Source organism: Filicampus tigris, chromosome 18, assembly GCF_054856515.1.
Source record: "Filicampus tigris isolate MCC_2025a chromosome 18, RoL_Ftig_1.0, whole genome shotgun sequence".
NCBI classification, from domain to species: domain Eukaryota; kingdom Metazoa; phylum Chordata; class Actinopteri; order Syngnathiformes; family Syngnathidae; genus Filicampus; species Filicampus tigris.
In genome coordinates, this window is record NC_141234.1 from 14,518,896 (window position 1) to 14,537,025 (window position 18,130).

Here is an 18,130-nt window from a genome sequence, read left to right on the forward strand (position 1 = left end):
ACAGCGGTCAAACGCAAAAGACAGGCAAAAAAAAGTACATGTCCAAGCCAATGCTGGAATATTTAAAAAAAAAAAAGGCCCGTCGTTCATTCAGGCACATGAAAAAAACAAGCTCGATAGCAGGTCTGCTAAATCATTCATGATAAAGCAGATTCATCTGCACTTAACCTTGCGTCACAAAGATTGATAACCAGCAAAAACATTGAGACTGCAAACATACCGTCGTCTTCCTTTGATGTCTGGCCACCAACTGGCGGGAAGTCAGGGCGGCAACCTTCACATAGGCGCCAGCCGATGACGTCATATTTGGGCGACACCTAACTAAAAGACCCATTACATTTGCTACAGTGCTACGTAAAGCCGCCGAGCAAGAAAACGAAAGTAAAATGCAGTCGTGAAAGCGAACTTGAAATGTTCGTTTACCCTTCCTGCTTTGTGCTCGATGTGCAGGGAGCGACGATAAAACACGACTCGCCTAAATGTTTGAAATTTGAATAAACTCCCCCAAATCTATGGAGTAAGATCGCTGTCAAAAAGACATATCCGTGATTTAAAGATTCGTATCCGTAATAGTCATAATTTTGTGAGTACAAATCAAAATTGTGAGGGTTTGACTTCTTCTAGAGCGTAGTGCAATGCTTTGTGAAACACTTTTAGAACAGTCATGGCGTGGTTTATTTTAACTTTCATCCCATTATATTAAATGGATAGTATTGCTCTAGTTTGATTGTGTTGCTTGAGCAGATTTAGCAGCGAACGGCTACAATTAGCCAACGTGTTTATGTTCATTTTTCGTGCGTCAAATTCATTCGCAACCTTTTTAGCTCGCCACAAGCAATCACCCTATCGTGACAACTGTTATCCTCGCCCTGGTTAGACTTTAGTGTGTTTTTTCTGGCATATCGGACGGGACCAATGTGGTTTTAGTCGAGTCCTCGCCGGAGAATTAAGTGGACATTTACTCACGAATCACAAGCAACTACGACTGCCGGAGAAGTGATCATTTACTCACTAATCACAAGAGCAGACAATTACGACTGTGACAGCACTGTAAGTACTTTGTCTGAAGTTACTTATGTAGTTACTTATGTTTAACGACGACAACAATTCTTTTGTGTTTATCTGACATTTTTGTCTGAAATGGCTTAGTAATTTGCTTTTGGGCTCTGCTGGGATGCTTTACAGATATGGCCTGTGGCTATTGCGTACACCGTAAACACAAAAAAATCATGTTGCTCCAAAGTATTGTGTTGAACTAACTCACTTTTTGCTAACTTGTTCTGAACCCTCATTTTAATCACGTTGTTAATAATTCCTGATGAAATTAATTTACTCAGTTGTCTTGAGTTTACATGTCTTAAACAAATTAAGTATTTAGAACTTCTGGATTTTTTTTCATAGTGAAATGCTGTGTATCCCATTGGAAATTTACATTTTTGTTATTCTCCTGTTACAAAAACTTTTATTGCATACAATAACTAATATATCCTTGTTGGCATAACAGCTTTTAAAAATAAAATCCATCCATCCATCCATTATCTATACCGCTTATCCTCACAAGGGTCGCGGGCGTGCTGGAGCCTATCTCAGCAGTCTTTGGGCAGTAGGCGGTGTACACCCGGAACTGGTTGCCAGCCAATCGCAGGGCACTCGTAAAATATTAAACATTTTATAATATAGAGTGCGGCACGGTGGTTGACTGGTTAGCACTTCCGCCTCACAGTTCAGAGGTCGTGGGTTCGATCCCAGCTCCGACCTCCCTGTGTGGAGTTTGCATGTTCTCCCCGTGCCTGCGTGGGTTTTCTCCGGGTACTCCGGTTTCCTCCCACATTCCAAAAACATGCATGGTAAGTTGATTGGACTCTCTAAATTGCCCCTAGGTGTGATTGTGAGTGTGGATGTTTGTCTCTGTGTGCCCTGCGATTGGCTGGCAACCAATTCAGGGTGTCCCCCGCCTACTGCCCAAAGACAGCTGGGATAGGCTCCAGCACGCCCGCGACCCTTGTGAGGATAAGCGGTATGGATAATGAATGAATAATATAGATAATAGATTAGCACTGTGGCGGCATGGCTCAGTGGTAGCGTGGTCGTTTCTCAACCTGAAGGTTGTGGGTTCGATCCCCGGCCATTGTGACCATGTTGAAGTATCCTTGAGCAAGATACTGAACCACTGCTCCTGATTCTGTGTCATCAGGAGGTAAATGAGGTACACTGTGTGAAGCACTTTGATTACCAAAGGCAGATAACTGCGAGATAAGTGGCCGCCTTTTTAACCATTTAGCACTATAAACTCAAAATAATTAAGTTGGTGATAGTACTGTGCACTCAGTATTAATAGCTTGTTTAAATGTAAAGAGTTCAAGTTAAGTTTACTTATTATTTCTAAGGCAATTAGTTTCCATATTTTTTTTTAAGTTAACTGAACTTTCTGTTTTTTTACAGTGTATGAAGAAATATTGAAACAATAGAAACAACTCAAATTAACAATCATTTATTTTTATTGCTTGATTTCATGTATTGTGAATTACGTATGATATGCCTTTTTGTTGTAAGTGCGCAGAATCGTATTTCCAAATTTATGTACAGTAATGTACTTATGCTTTGAATTTTGTCTGTTTAAAATTTGCCACATGCGACGATAGACAATTAAGCAGTAGTATCCTTTGGTTGTCAAGTGTAAACAATTTTACTCTTCTTTTGCGCAGGATGGACTCGAATTTTCAAAAATTCCTCCAAGAGCAGCGAAAGTTAGATGATAAGGTCATTGCCATCTTTATCGAGGAGAAGGTATGTACCTCTGATCATAACATGTCATTTCATCAAGGTGGATATTCAAGGAAATGTTAGTGCTTCATATATGTCTAGTATGACATGGTTGAATGCAAAAATCTGTAAAGTTTTTAATTTTTACACTTGCAATATCAGTCTCAGTAATCAAGTTTCATATGGCCAAATGGATTTGCTCTCACAAGGAATTCTTTTTTGACAGGTTTTGAGTTTAGTACAAACATCATAAGTGAAAAGGAAGTACTAACACACATTGACAAAATTGTTGTCTGTTAATGAAAAGGGGAAAATAATAGAAAGCCATATATCCATCCATCCATCCATTATCTCCCGCTTATCCGAAGTCGGGTCGCGGAGGCAGCAGCTTCAGCAGGGAAGCTCAGACTTCCCTCTCCCCAACAACATCTTCCAGCTCTTCCGGGAGGATCCCAAGGCGTTCCCAGGCAAGCCGGGAGACATAGTCTCTCCAGCGTGTTCTGGGTTGTCCTCGGGGTCTCCTGCCGGTGGGACATGCCCGGAACACCTCACCAGGGAGGCGTGAACCTCTCACCCTATCTCTAAGGGAGAGCCCGGACACCCTGCGAAGGAAACCCATTTCGGCCGCTTGTACCTGAGATCTTGTTCTTTCGGTCATGACCCACAGCTCATGACTATAGGTGAGAGTAGGAACGTTGAGAGTTTAGTAGGATCGGTAAATTGAGAGCTTCGCTTTTCGGCTGAGCTCCTTTTTCACCACGACAGACATCCGATACAGGGTCCGCAGAAAGCCATATATAACAGTAATAATAAATTAAAAAGTAAAGAAAAGTTACTGATTGATTATTGATAATCAGACATTGCTTTTGTATTGTGGTTCAACAGAATTGTTAAAGAAAACAAACCTTGTACATATATATATATATATATATATATATATATGTTCACCCTCTACACCTCGGACTTCAACTACAACACCCCTACCTGTCACCTGCAGAAGTTCTCTGACGACTCTGCGATTGTCGGCCTCATCACGGGCGGAGATGATCGGGAGTACAGAGAACTTACTCAGGGTTTTGTGGACTGGTGCCAGCAGAACCGCCTCCTGATCAATGCGGGGAAATCCAAAGAAATGGTGGTGGATTTCGGTAGGCGCCAGCACTCTGCACCTGCACCAGTGAATATCCGGGGAACAGATGTTGAGAGAGTCTCAACTTACAAGTACCTGGGTGTTCATCTGAACAATAAACTGGACTGGTGCGACAACACAGACGCCCTCTATAGGAAGAGTCAGAGCAGACTCTTCCTACTCAGGAGACTGAGGTCTTTTGGGGTTCAGGGGACACTCCTCAGGAACTTTTATGACTCGGTGGTTGCATCGGTCATCTTCCAGGGAGTGGTCACCTGGGCAGGCGGCGTCTCGGCCCGGGACAAGAAGCGGCTGGACAAACTGGTCAAGAGGGCCGGCTCTGTCCTGGGCTGCTCCCTGGACTCTGTGGACTCGGTGGGGGACAGGAGGATGTTGGCCAAGCTGTCATCAATGCTGGGCAACCCGGACCACCCCCTCCAGGGCACCCTAACAGCACTCCACAGCACCTTCAGTGACAGACTGTTACACCCTCACTGTGCAAAGGAGAGATTCCGCCGTTCCTTCTTGCCTGCTGCTGTCAGACTCTTTAACAAGAACATTGTGTAGTCTCTACAAACTGGCGGTCATTAGTGCAATTGTGCAGTCCTGCACCTGAGCTCATATCGTGCAATACCCAATATTCCCCACTACTGTAATACCGTGCAATACTCAACATTCCCCACTACTGTTAGTCTAGTTTTATTTTTATCCAACGCTGTTCCTTACATTTCACTACAGCACTGCAGCACTGTCACTTAGAGTATTTTTTCCTCTGTACTATGTACAGGCCGAAATGAGTGTTCCTCATATTTTTTATGTAGATGTAGGTTGGTGTGTATACACATGTGTATATACACGTTACTGTGTATATCTACATAGGTTTGATTCTAAATGTTTGCCGTCAATGTTATACATTAATGGCCACATTATGCCGCCGCCCCTGTGTGACCTATATCTTTGCTACTGTAACAACGAAAATTTCCCCACTGTGGGATCAATAAAGGCATTCTTATCTTATCTTATCTTATCTTATATTTAAATATATATATATATATATATATATATATATATATATATATATATATATATATATATATATATATGTATATATATATATATATATATACATATATATATACATATTTAAATATATATTCAAACGATTATAATTTAACTAATTAATCACAATATTTTCCATAATTAATTGTAATTAATCATATTTTTTACAAAGCTTGGAACCGATGTTGAGTAAAATCTTGGAATTAATAATTTGATTCAAAGTCTGTTCTAGTAGCTTTCTTTGATACCTGAATATGATTCTTTTCATGTAAAACTGTCAAACGATACACCAAAGACGTACAACAAATATGGTATTTGCATTTGGCTTTGCAAAATGCACAAATTATTTTGGATTTCTCCAATTAGCCATCGAGCAATTTTTAAAGTAAAACTACGAAAAAGCCTGTCTGACTGTGACTCTCCTCTAAATTTGGCTGCAAAGTGACCAGAGGGAAGCTGCCACAGGAAGTAAATAAAACGTTAACAGAGTTTTTTTTTTTTAATGCGTTATAAAATTTTAATTATTCTCCATAGTTAATGTTTTTATTTTGACAGCCCTAATATATTTTTGAGATGAGCTCGAAGGTCTGAAATGGATTCCACATACACAATATCACCATTTCTCTCAAATATTCTTCACAAAACAGTCTAAATCTGTGTTAGTGAGCACTCCTCCTTTGCTGAGATAATTAATTCCACCTCACAGGTATGCATTTCAAAATGCTGATTAGACACCATGATAAGTGCACAGGTGTGCCTTAGACTGCCCACAATAAAAGGCCACTCTGAGGTGATTAGCATAGCAATAATCAAGTTTATAAATTGTTGTGGTGTTCCAGATGTGTATGCTGAATTTAAGGTGGCAGACGCATAGTATAGAGTGTCTGGTAGTATGTGATATGAAACTAATATTTTACTTCTGTTTTCCAAAGGTGCAGCTCTTTTAGTGGTTCAAAAGATCTATGTGCGATTCTTCGAGCCAGAGAACCCATTTACAAGGAGACCAATGTCCCATACATGTGGCTGTGTTCTGGAGTTAGCCAACAACTATGGGTCGTACCCTTGTTGTCAGAGGAATTTGAAAATGTACTTGATGCAAACATGTGGGTTATGGACATAATTTAGTTATGATTAAAACACTAACTTTGTCCACCTATCGAGCTCAAGTGTACCAGATAACTACGAATGTTCTTTTAGCTGTATTTGTTCTGCTTAAATAGTTACATATTGTTGCTAAACACGCTGTTGTTGTGGTAATACACAACTTTGTTGACCACTGTTGTTATGCAACAGCTTTAACTCATGTTTTGTTTTTTATAAAAAAGCTCTACTGCTTGTATTGCAAGCAGCTTGTCTTGTGTTGCTTGGGTCGACTACGGTATCTTGTTTACACTAATTTTATAAAAAAATAAAGTGCGCAAATGTTCCTGTATGATTTTTTCTTCAGTCAAGACTGCAAAAAAATTCTCTCACTTCACAGACAGACCGTGTTCAGACATTGTTTGCTGATTTGAATACTGAAATCGCCAGTCGTAAGGATGTCACCTTGTTGCTGTCTGTTTTGGCAGTTTGCTTTTGTGTAAATTTGACCACTTAGCTTCGCATAAGTAGTCATTGGTCTGTCCACAAACAATTTTGAGGATCACCTAAGGATTAAAATAGCAGTTTTAACTCAAGCTAGTTACACACATTTATTTTAGCAAGCTTAATTTTTTTGTTTAAATACCAATTAAAGATGTTGGCTCACTGCATACCAATAATACCTGATGGGGTTTGAGTCTTTTTATTTATTTTATAAAACCATGATTGAGCAACAGTCAATTGGGGTAGAACCATCAAGACAAATACACAATATGTACAGTATATCCATCCATCCTAATTCATTTTAATAATTTTCTGTACATTTCATGTTTGTGCAAGCATGTATGCGCACACACAGCAAGTGTACAGAAAATTATAATTAAAATTACACATGCTGTAAAACATACGTGATACAATAAAGAGCAATATGCTGCGGACTTAACAAAACAAGTGAAGAGGACGCTTTCGTGAAAGAGTGAGGAGCTAATTTATACAGTAGATGAGGATGCTCATTAATGGTCAATTGAAGATGTGGCTTGATAGTGTAGGAATAAAGAAGAGGCTCAGTGGTGAAGCCAGTGTTCTAGAATCCAGTTTGAGGAAGTAAAACCCTCGCATATTTTGGATCCACCAGAGCATTTTGATATTTCACAGAAAGCCTAATCTATCTTGTATAGGAGTTGTGTCAATTACTATTACCTGGTTTAATTTATACATTAGTTATATTTTTACTTTCTGGATCAGGGATGTCCACCTGCTGTTTGGTTTAACACTCAGGTGAATCCAAAATATGGCAGGTTTTACTTTCCTGCTGTTGAATGAAAGATGCAAACTAGGTGTTCCACCATTCATTGAGGTGTGGAGAGGAGGCACACACTTCACTATGAGTTAAGACGAGGCACATTGATTGAATAGTGTGATATGTTGTCATTTGTAAAAGGAATTTGAAATATTTTACACCCGTATTGTGTCTACTAAAGGTCTAAAAGTATAATGAGCTCCTCTCTCAAGTTGAGGTAGTTGTCCATGGTGATATATCCATCCACTGGGACTTGGAGGTTGTTCTGTGACATTATGTGTGTACACAGAGTGACCACATCAGCATCACAAGCAACATCATTGCGGTGGATGCAGTCACCTTCACACCTCATAAAATCCTCCTCAGTCACTTGGCACAAAAGGTCCATGGATCCGTCCAGTTCAGGGACCATGAACATGACATCATGTCATGTCCCATGAGGGACACGCTCGTTCTTGGATGGACGAATCAGATGGCTGTTCCACACTTCCTTGACTGCATCTAGCTCATCCTTCAGGTGTTACAAAAACAATTGACAAAAATCGGTTAAACAACCAACTTAAAGCGGAAACCTTTTTCACGGTCAAATCTCAGTTCACTGTGCAAACACAGATGTACTCATGTGGATTTGAAGTATTGAAAGTGAAGTAAAATACTGGCATTATGTTTGAACATTGCCTGATCTTACATTACAAAATTGCACCTAGGTCAAACTTATCTTCAGCGTCCTTCTGTGCATGTGTCCATATTGAGGTAAACTTAAAAAAATAAGTACTGTAACCACAATTGAAATCAAACGAATTTGAGCAATTGATTTTGTGAGCACTAACACATTTGGGGCCAGATATAATCCTGAAATGAAAAGTTATTTTTAATGCATTATTTACTTTCCAATAAAATGAGACTAGCCATAAAATTCACACTGTTGGAGAAATGCACCAATGTTTGACATGTTTGCAGTCACCACTGACCACTAGGTCTTCAACTTTTTACCAAGAAATGCCAAAAGAATACAATCCAGTGAGTCAGCACTGTGAATATTGGATATTTCTTCTACAATGTCAAAGAAAAATTCTAGTACTTGTTCAAAAGCTGTTGTCTTTTTTTATCCTGAAAACTATAAATGCAAAGTTTTGTTCCTCAGAAGAAAATATAAAAACACATTTATAATTTTGCCATGCTTTGTCAAAGACGGTATGGCCAAAAAGGAGTTAACAAAGTGCCTGTAAAATGTTGCTACGTACCTGTATTAAACCAAGAAAGCAAAATAACATGAGGTTCTTGTCCAAGAAGTCTCCATCAAAATGTCCTTCATCCTTAAGTCTGTGGAAGAGATCCAGCCAGAATTCCACACACTCTCGATGGAGAAAGCCCCACCAACTCTCTATTCTTTGATTTGATGTACTTCTTCCAACAAGAAAGCGTTTGTCACCAGTATGCGTAGCATCATTGTGGGTCCGACGAAGTAAACGCTGCATATCTCGAATGGAGCTGGTTTCTGTCCCCATGTCTGTTCTAACGATGCACGCACAGCCACCTAATTCATTCACAGTTTCTAGAAAGTAGCCACTGATGACTTTTGGATCACTGCTTTTGTGGTATGCATTCAGCCACAAAATTCGTCATGAAAATCCATCGATGGCTCCATTGATACAAATGCCGAATGGCTTTAATTTGTCGTATGAGTCGACATGCCATACAAAATTTGGCCCCTTAGCAAAATATGCTCGTCTGTGCAGTCTTCTTCTTCTAAATTTAGTGCCCTCTGGATCAATTGCGGAAAGGATCAGTCGTACATCTTCCTTACATACACGTAGTCCTCTGTCTTTACATTTAGTCTACATCCACCTGTAGCCACGCAAAGCTCGGAGCCTTGTAGCTCCTCTCTGATTAAGTCCAAAACGGTATTTGGGTGGTCATAATGCAGTCGGCGGTACAATCCATGCTTAAGAATTTGTTTGAGGGATCTCAAACTCAGAACAATCCTGTGTTTGGAGCTCAGCACTACAATGTGTTTGTAGTTCAGACCCAAATGAAAATAGAGTTCTATGAGCTGAAGTTGATCCATGACGTCACATGCGTTCTGCAGGGGAGGCAAAATAGAATTTTGTTTTGATTTCTGAATCAAACGATTTCTGAAAATACTGCGAATGTTTAAAACTTGACGCACAAAATTTTAACATAAGCAAGCCATTTCAGACAAAAATGTCAGATAAACACAAAAGAATTGTTGTCGTTAACCATAAGTAACTTCAGACAAAGTACTTACAGTGCTATCACAGTCGTAGTTGTCTGCTCTTGTGATTAGTGAGTAATTGATCACTTCTCCGGCAGTCGTAGTTTCTTGTGATTCGTGAGTAAATCTCCACTTAATTCTCCGGCGAGGACTCGGCTGAAACCACATTGGTTCCGTCCAATATGCCAGAAAAACTACACTAAAGTCTAACCAGGGCAAGGATAACAGTTGTCACGATAGGGTGATTGCTTGTGGCGAGCGAAAAAGGTTGCAAATAAATTTGACGCACGAAAAATGAACATAAACACGTCGGCTAGTTGTAGCCGTTTGCTGCTAAATCTGCTCAAGCAACAAAATCGAACTAGAGCAATACTATTTCCGTTTGATATAAGGGGATGAAAGTTCAAATAAACCACGCCATGACTGTTCTAAAAGTGTTTCACAAAGCATTGCACTACGCTCTAGTAACAATACACCTCCTAATTGAATTTACCTTGACAGATATACGACCGTGTGTACGACGGAACACTAGCGGTTTGCTAAACTGTGGGTATGATTAGTAAACTGTGGGTACAGATTAGTAAACTGTGGGTACAGTTTATTAAACTGTGGGTACAGATTAGGAAACTGTGGATACAGATTACTAAATTGTGGGTACAGTTTACTAAACTGTGGGTACAAATGACTAAACTGTGGGTACAGTTTACTAAACTGTGGGTACAGATTAGTAAACTGTGGGTACAGTTTATTAAACTGTGGGAACAGATGACTAAACTGTGGGTACAGATTACTAAACTGTGGGTACAGATTAGCAAAAAAAAAAATTTTTTTCACTCCCTGGCACCAGAAGAGCTCCGTACGAATCTTCACAAAGCACGAATTGCCAATTTACGACGAATCACTTTTGTGAGGACGAATCTGCACAACATGCAAATTAGGATGATGTCACGCAGAACACAGGCAGGTCCGAAGGGGAGCTAATCCTCGCGATTCCTCTCCCCGCGCATGCGTAGAGAAGAAAACAAAGATGGCAAACGCGAGGGGATCGGACGGCGCTTCCACTGGCTCAGGAGAGAGACGCATCTTCACAGCAGGTAAAGTCAGCAACGTGTATATCCAATTTATTAATATGTATTTCATAACGTCGTTTTGTCTCAAATAATAGCTTTGGACTCAGGTTTATGGCGATAGATTGCAATCTAATGATGTGTTTCACTGTTAGCATTAGTACTTGGCTAATGTAGCTCTGTTTTCAACGTGTCTATGTACCCACAATTTATCACGTCGACAAAAATGTATTGGATGGATGCTGTTAATAGCTCTTGCTAAATTGGGCGCTCCATTTTATTAATTTAAGTAGTCTCACAGAGCCCCAAAAAACAAATACATTATAGTGTGTTAATGTAAAAGAAAAAAACTTGCAACTAGCAAAATGTCCCATAATTTGTTTCTACTTTGTAGACATGCCACTGAGTCTGATTGTCTTTGAGCTACCTTTAATCGAAATGTAGTGACACGAAAGGGCAGTGGGGTTTTATAAATATTTTATAAAATTGCATTGTATATTCTAACAAATTCTTGATTGGATATGAACAAGAAGAGCAAATCATTATATATCAGTACACATTAACCAAGTATTTAATAGATTTTGAGTTACACTCCCCAAAAATCCCAGTTTACAATGCTGTACTGCTAAAATATTATTGACTGTCAGGATATCTATTTTGAAGGTTTCATGCACAAGCCAACAAAATTGTGCACATTTTAATTGAAAATATTAGTTTCAATGCATTTTTGTTTTTGTTTTATAGTAGTAGCAACAAGATGGGTCTTGACCATTTTTTGCTGGTCCGGCCGCAACCCTCCACCCTTGACTTGGGTATCCTTCTGGCCGAAATCCTCCGGCCAAATTCATAAACATTGTAGGCCCACGCCCCGTTCTGACCCCCCCCCGCCCCCCACGCCGCTGCGGGAGAGACGCTAACGGCAGAGGCTTTTTAGGGATCATTAGTACATCAACCATTCAATCCACCCAGTCAAACGCGCTCTCTCCTTCGTCCTCCACTCCTCTCTCACCCGCACCCCCTCCCATCCAGCGAGCCGCGCAACGCATTCAACAGGCTCGGAAACTACATAACTTTGAAAAACACGAATTCAACCACAACAAAGATAACTCAGTTCGTTACGGTACTTTACTACTTACCAAACTGCATGTGCTTACTTCCATTGCGAACCACGGGGTTGTTTTTTTTCGTATTATATAATTATTTGGGTCCAGACTGCCAGGAATGGCAGTCTGCAAGTTACTTATTTATTTTCCACTTCATCTCCTTCCCGGCCTTCAAAAGAAAAGCATACCAGCAAACCCCTATACACAGCAAGTTTGCTATGTCGTGTTTCCGGAAGTAGTGAACGCCAAAAGAAGTGCATGAACTCCACCTTGATGTGCCAACATCAGTTGAGTTGAGTCAGCAATATACTCGTGGACACAAGTTGTTTTGCATTTAATGCATTTAATTTTATTGCGAAAACGATCTGGAAGGTGGCGGCTAAGGGGGAACGTGGGCGAGTAGCTTGCTTAAGCTTACTTTGCAGCAACGAGCTGCGTGGTGCATCCGTCCCCGTGTGGGAAACTCATCGCAACTGAGACAGCAACGTGCGCTCAAAGCGTGTTTGTATTTCCTCATTGTCACGTCACGTAACCCTCGCTTCCCACCTGCAACTGGGGCATACAAAGAGGGGCGAGGGGTGGGGGGGTGGGTGGAGATAATACCACAATCCCTATAACAGCAGTTGTCGCTCGCGCCGACGCGGGAGTAGAAGGAAGTCTAAAAATAAGCCTTTCACCGAGTAGGCTGAGATGAATTTTGGCCACCTCGTCACACGCACGAGGGCCGATAGTGGGCCGGACTAAAATACACCTGCGGCCATGCTTAGTTAAGCCATTTTTTTTTATTTGGCCCCTCCGCCCCCCGCCCACGAAATGGGCCAGCCCTGTGAATATGTAATATTTGTACCAAAAAACATGTAAGGACGACAACAACACTCAGTAAGATGCTAAAGACAACATTTTTTTCTTTTGCATTAAACACTACTTGTTTTTTTTTTTTTTTTTTTTAGTTCTGTGAGAATACTTAATTAATCAATAAAAACGGAGCAACCAAATTAGCAAGAGCTATTAACAGCATCCATCCAATACTTTTTTGTCGACATGATAAATTGTGGGTACATAGACACGTTGAAAACAGAGCTACATTAGCCAAGTACTAATGCTAACAGTGAAACACATCATTAGATTGCAATCTATGGCCATAAACCTGAGTCCAAAGCTATTATTTGAGACAGAACGACGTTATGAAATACATATTAATAAATTGGATATACACGTTGCTGACTTTACCTGCTGTGAAGATGCGTCTCCTGAGCCGCTGGAAGCGCCGTCCGATCCGCTCGCGTTCGCCATCTTTGTTTTCTTCTCAACGCATGCGCGGGGAGAGGAATCGCGGATCGATTAGCTCCCCTTCGGACCTGCCTGTGTTCTGCGTGACATCATCCTAATTTGCATGTTGTGCAGATTCGTCTTCACAAAAGTGATTCGTCATAAATTGGCAATTCGTGCGTGGTGAAGATTCGTAGTCGAAGAAGCGAGAGTTGTATTCACAAAACAATGGCACTCACAGTTTTTATTCGTACACACAAATAATTACTATAACAGAATCTTTAATCACGGATATGCCTTCTACTATTACGGATACAAATCTTTAATCACGGATATGCCTTTTACTATTACAGATCCGAATCTTTAAATCACGCATATGCCTTTTTGACAGCGATCTTACTCCATCCCAAATCCACATGACCAGCGCAACCGCGGATAGTGTGCACACCCTCATCTAACCATCGCGATAAACAAGTGTCTCGCAAGAGGAGTGTTGTCTTTTGACTGACTAGCTTCGACTCCCGACGGGAGCGTAAATAAATGTCACATAGGTGCCTAAATTGTTCAAAGGTTGATTATTGAGCATTCTAAATTCGGTTTAATAATCAATCAATCAATCAATCACATTTTATTTATATAGCACTTTTCATACATAAAAATGCAACTCAAATTGCTTTAAAACATTCAAAGCAAAACATAGATAATTAGAAAAAAAAATAATAATAATAATTAAAAAAATTTTTTTTTTTAATCCGTTCATGCCCTCCCTCCCAACAAACCCAAGACAGATATTCATTAGTAAATCAGCAATCATTCACACACACCCACACAAAGTGCACGACCTGATAAAATGTGTTAAAAAGACATGACAAGGCACAGAGAAACCATATGAGGAAAGGGTACCCAAGGGGAGCTCTCCGCGCCGAGGGGAATGACAGCCCACGGCCACAGGGGCGCCACCACCATAGAGGCCCGGATTAGACAGGCGGACCCCACACAAAGTGTAGAGGCCGCCGGCCACCCAGACCCAAGGACTCCCTGCGATGACAGCCCCCGCGGGAAGGGCAGTCACCCCTCCCTCAAAGCGGAGGCTCCCCCATGACGAAACACTGGAGCTAAAACTGACAACGGCAGAGAGCAACAAAACTAAAAGACAGAACAGAACCAGAATCAGTAAGATAAGATAAAAAAAAAAATCTTCAATCAAAAGAAAAGATAAATTATTTAAAAGTTGTTGAAAGCCAAACTAAAAAGGTGTGTCTTGAGCTTCCTCTTAAAAATATCAACAGTCTCTGCAGACCTGACGTCCTCTGGCAGGCTATTCCAAAGGTGAGGACCAAAATGGCTGAATGCAGCCTCGCCAAGCATTTTGGTCCTCACCCTTGGAGTAAATAAAAGGCCGGCGCCAGAGGACCTCAGGATCCGCGAGGGTTGGCATGATAAAAGCAAATCAGATAAATAAGATGGCCCAAGACCATTAACACATTTATAAACTAATAAAAGTACCTTAAAATCGATCCTGAAACACACAGGGAGCCAATGCAGCAATTTCAAAACTGGCGTAATGTGCTCCCGCCCTCTGGTTCTCGTCAGCACCAGAGCGGCTGAATTCTGCAGTAGTTGCAGTGGTGAAATGCTCTTTTTCAGGAGGCCAGAGAGCAGGGCATTACAGTAATCTAAACGACAGGAAATAAAAGCATGCATCAGCACTTCCTTGTTAGCCTGAGAGAGAAACGGCGAACTCTGGCGATATTCTTAAGGTGATAAAAACCAATCTTGGTTACATTTTTAATATGAGGAATAAAACTGAGCTCAGAGTCAAAAATGACGCCAAGGTTCTTCACACAATGTGAGGGATTAAAAATGTGTAGTTTTGGTAAAAGCTTCTCTCTCTGACCTTCGGGACCGATAACTAAAACCTCAGTTTTGTCCTGATTGAGCTGTAGGAAATTATCTGCCATCCATGACTTGATATCTAAAATGCAATTTAAAAGGGTATCAATGGGTCCTGTGTCATCAGGAGACACGGCAATATACAGCTGCGTGTCATCAGCATAGCTGTGAAAGCTGATGCCGTGTCCCCTGATGACATCCCCAAGGGGAAGCATATAAAGATATAAAGTAGGGGGCCTAAAATCTGAATCCCTCACTCTCCCAACTACTATGAAGCAAGGAATAATCTCAAGCATCCTTAAAACTGAAAAAGACCATAAAGTAATAGATAATTTTAGGCCTATAACATTACTCAATAATGATTATAAACTTTTAACTCATATATACGCAGACAGATTGAAATCTGGCATTACTCAAATTATCTCAGACACACAATCTGGATTTATAAAAGGACGATCGATTCATAATAATTTACGATTGGTGTTTGACTTACTTGAATACAATTATTTAATTGAAGAAGAGGGTTTTATTTTATTTTTAGATTCCTTTAAAGCATTTGACACAATTGAACATCAATTCATATTCAGTACTTTAGAACTATTTGGTTTTGGAGAAAATTTCATTAACATAACTAAATTGATTTATAAGGATACGAATAGTACTATCATTCTACCAAAGGGTGCATGTCCAAGATTCTCGATAAATAAAGGCATTAAACAAGGTTGCCCCATTTCTCCCCTACTCTTTATTGCAGCAGCAGAAATTCCAAAATTCGTATTAAAAATACAGAATTTGGAAAATTGACAGTACAGTCATGAAAAATAGTGACCAGGTCTCTAAAATTATCAAGACAATTGATTTTTTTTCTAAAGCATCTGGTTTAAAACCGAACCTTAAAAAATGCGCTCTATTTCCAATTCATGAGTCTCCTCTTGATAAATGATATTCCTGTAAAATCAACGGTTAAATATTTAGGCATGTACATTACTAAGGATAGTGACACTCTGAATAATCTCAATGTTTGGAACAATTTAGACAAATGTTAATCGCTTTTAAATCTGTGGTCTCAAAGGGACATCTCTATCATTGGTCGAATTTTTATTACAAAAATGGAATGCCTATCCAGATTCATTTACCCGGCCTATTCTCTGTCACTTAAAAAAAAAAAGCAATTAAATCAGTAAATCAGGCTAACTTTAATTACATTTGGAAGAGAAAAACACATTACATTAGAAAAGGTACGATGGTTAAAGAGTATGAAGAAGGAGGTCTTAAAGCCATTGATATAGATTGTATGAACGGTACTATTAAAGTTAATTGGTTAAGATTTTTTTTGAAGAATGAAAACAGCTTGTGGTTTCATGTCCTAAATTATATTTTTGACCAATTAGCATGTATTAACTTCCTCCTGAAATGTGACTTTGACATAAATAAACTCCCTATTAAATTGTCCACTTTCCATCAACAGGTTCTACTTTACTGGAGAATGATTTATAAACACAATTTTAGTCCCCACAACACCCAATTATGGAATTGTAGATACATTTTGTCATGTCATGTCATTTTCCAAACCGCTTATCCTATACAGGGTCGCGGGGAGTTGCTGGAGCCTATCTCAGCCGTCAACGGGCGAAGGCAGACTACACCCCGGACTGGTCGCCAGCCAATCACAGGGCACACATAGACACTGTCACTGAGCGGGAATCGATCCCACGCTGCCCGCACACAACTGGGGCGTGTGTACCACTACACTATAAGCGGACTAGATACATTTTGTTTAGAAAGAAATCATTGTTCTATCAGAACTGTTTAGAGAGAGGAATTTGGTCACTGATGCACCTCTTGGATAATACTGGAAACATTATACCCTTTGAGTTTTTCCGTAATAAGTATAACCTGATTGACAAAATGCAATATAATAATATTATCAAAGCAATTCCTCAATCTGCTGTTGTGATGTCTTATAATTTGTTTCAAAGTAAGGTGAACCCCTCACTACCTTTGCTTTTGGTGGATGGACACAATATCACGGATTCTAATATACCTAATGTCATAATCCGACAATTCTTTGTTAAAGAACTGTATCCATTCTCATCAAACCGGATTTCAATTTTACAATTTTTTTCCAAAAAAGAAGTTCAAAGTTTGAGATCTAATTTTCTTTAATTACCCATTCCCCCCAAAGCAAAGGGAATCATTATAAAATTCTCAATAGGGTATACCCATCGTGTGAATTTTTAAGGAATCGCTTCAATTTGGACCACAACAACTGTGTATTCTGTGATGAAGATGTTGAAACAACTGAACATCTATTTTATGACTGTAAATTTGTTAATGCCTTCTGGGAAGATTTGTATGACTGGTTGTTCCCTAAATTGCCCAATCTTTCTACTTTGTCAAAAGAAAATGTTTTGTATGGTATTTCTGTCAAAGATTCAACACATGACCTAATAATTAACACACTTATAATCCTCGGAAAATATTTTATACATAAAAATAGATATATCAAATCTCAACCTAATTTTTTTGTTTTTCATAAAGAACTGTGTCATTACTTTTCATCATTGATGATAAAGAAAATGCTGTGACATGTGTAGATTAGTAGAGGAGCTGAACCTTGCTGAAACCCCCTAGCGTGCCCCTTCCTTTCTTCTTTTATTTCTTTATTGGTTATTGTTTGTTTAATTTATTTATTTTATTTTAATTTGATGGTGGTGTTTTGTGACCCTTCTTGAGGCTTGTCTGTTACCTTTTTTGTTTTATAATAACATTGTACTATGCCAATACGTTTTGTACATTTGAAGTTAAATTAAAAAAAATATATATATATTTTTCCAATTGTGTTGTCATTAAATAAAGTTGCTAAATTCCCAAAAAAAAGAAAAGTTTTGTTCCACATGGTAGTGGTAAATGTGGTGCAAGTCACGTGTGCGTCCAGCAGCAGAAAAACCACTCGTGACCCCAAGTGGCGACTTCTTCAACTACAAATTGCCATCCATACAGGTACAAATCAGTAAATCAGTAATAAGTACAAATTAAATTTTGCTTCAAGTACAGTTCTTTTTTCCACAACTACTAGTCGTTTTTCTTACCAATGGGAATTTTGTTTTTCACACATACAAGTTGTCGTTTCTACAGGTACACATTTTTTTTTTTACAGATACAAAATTATTGCACACGCCTTCAAATTGTTTTCTCCACGAATATAATTTTTTACCATTTCCTTGTTAC

The 18,130-nt window shown here is 39.5% G+C and overlaps 1 pseudogene; it reads right to left on the reverse strand.

Annotated features, from left to right (window-relative positions):
* Positions 1-7,241: 7,241 nt before the first annotated feature.
* On the reverse strand, positions 7,242-8,839 carry LOC147132667 (uncharacterized; annotated as a pseudogene).
* Between the last annotated feature and the right edge of the window lie 9,291 nt (positions 8,840-18,130).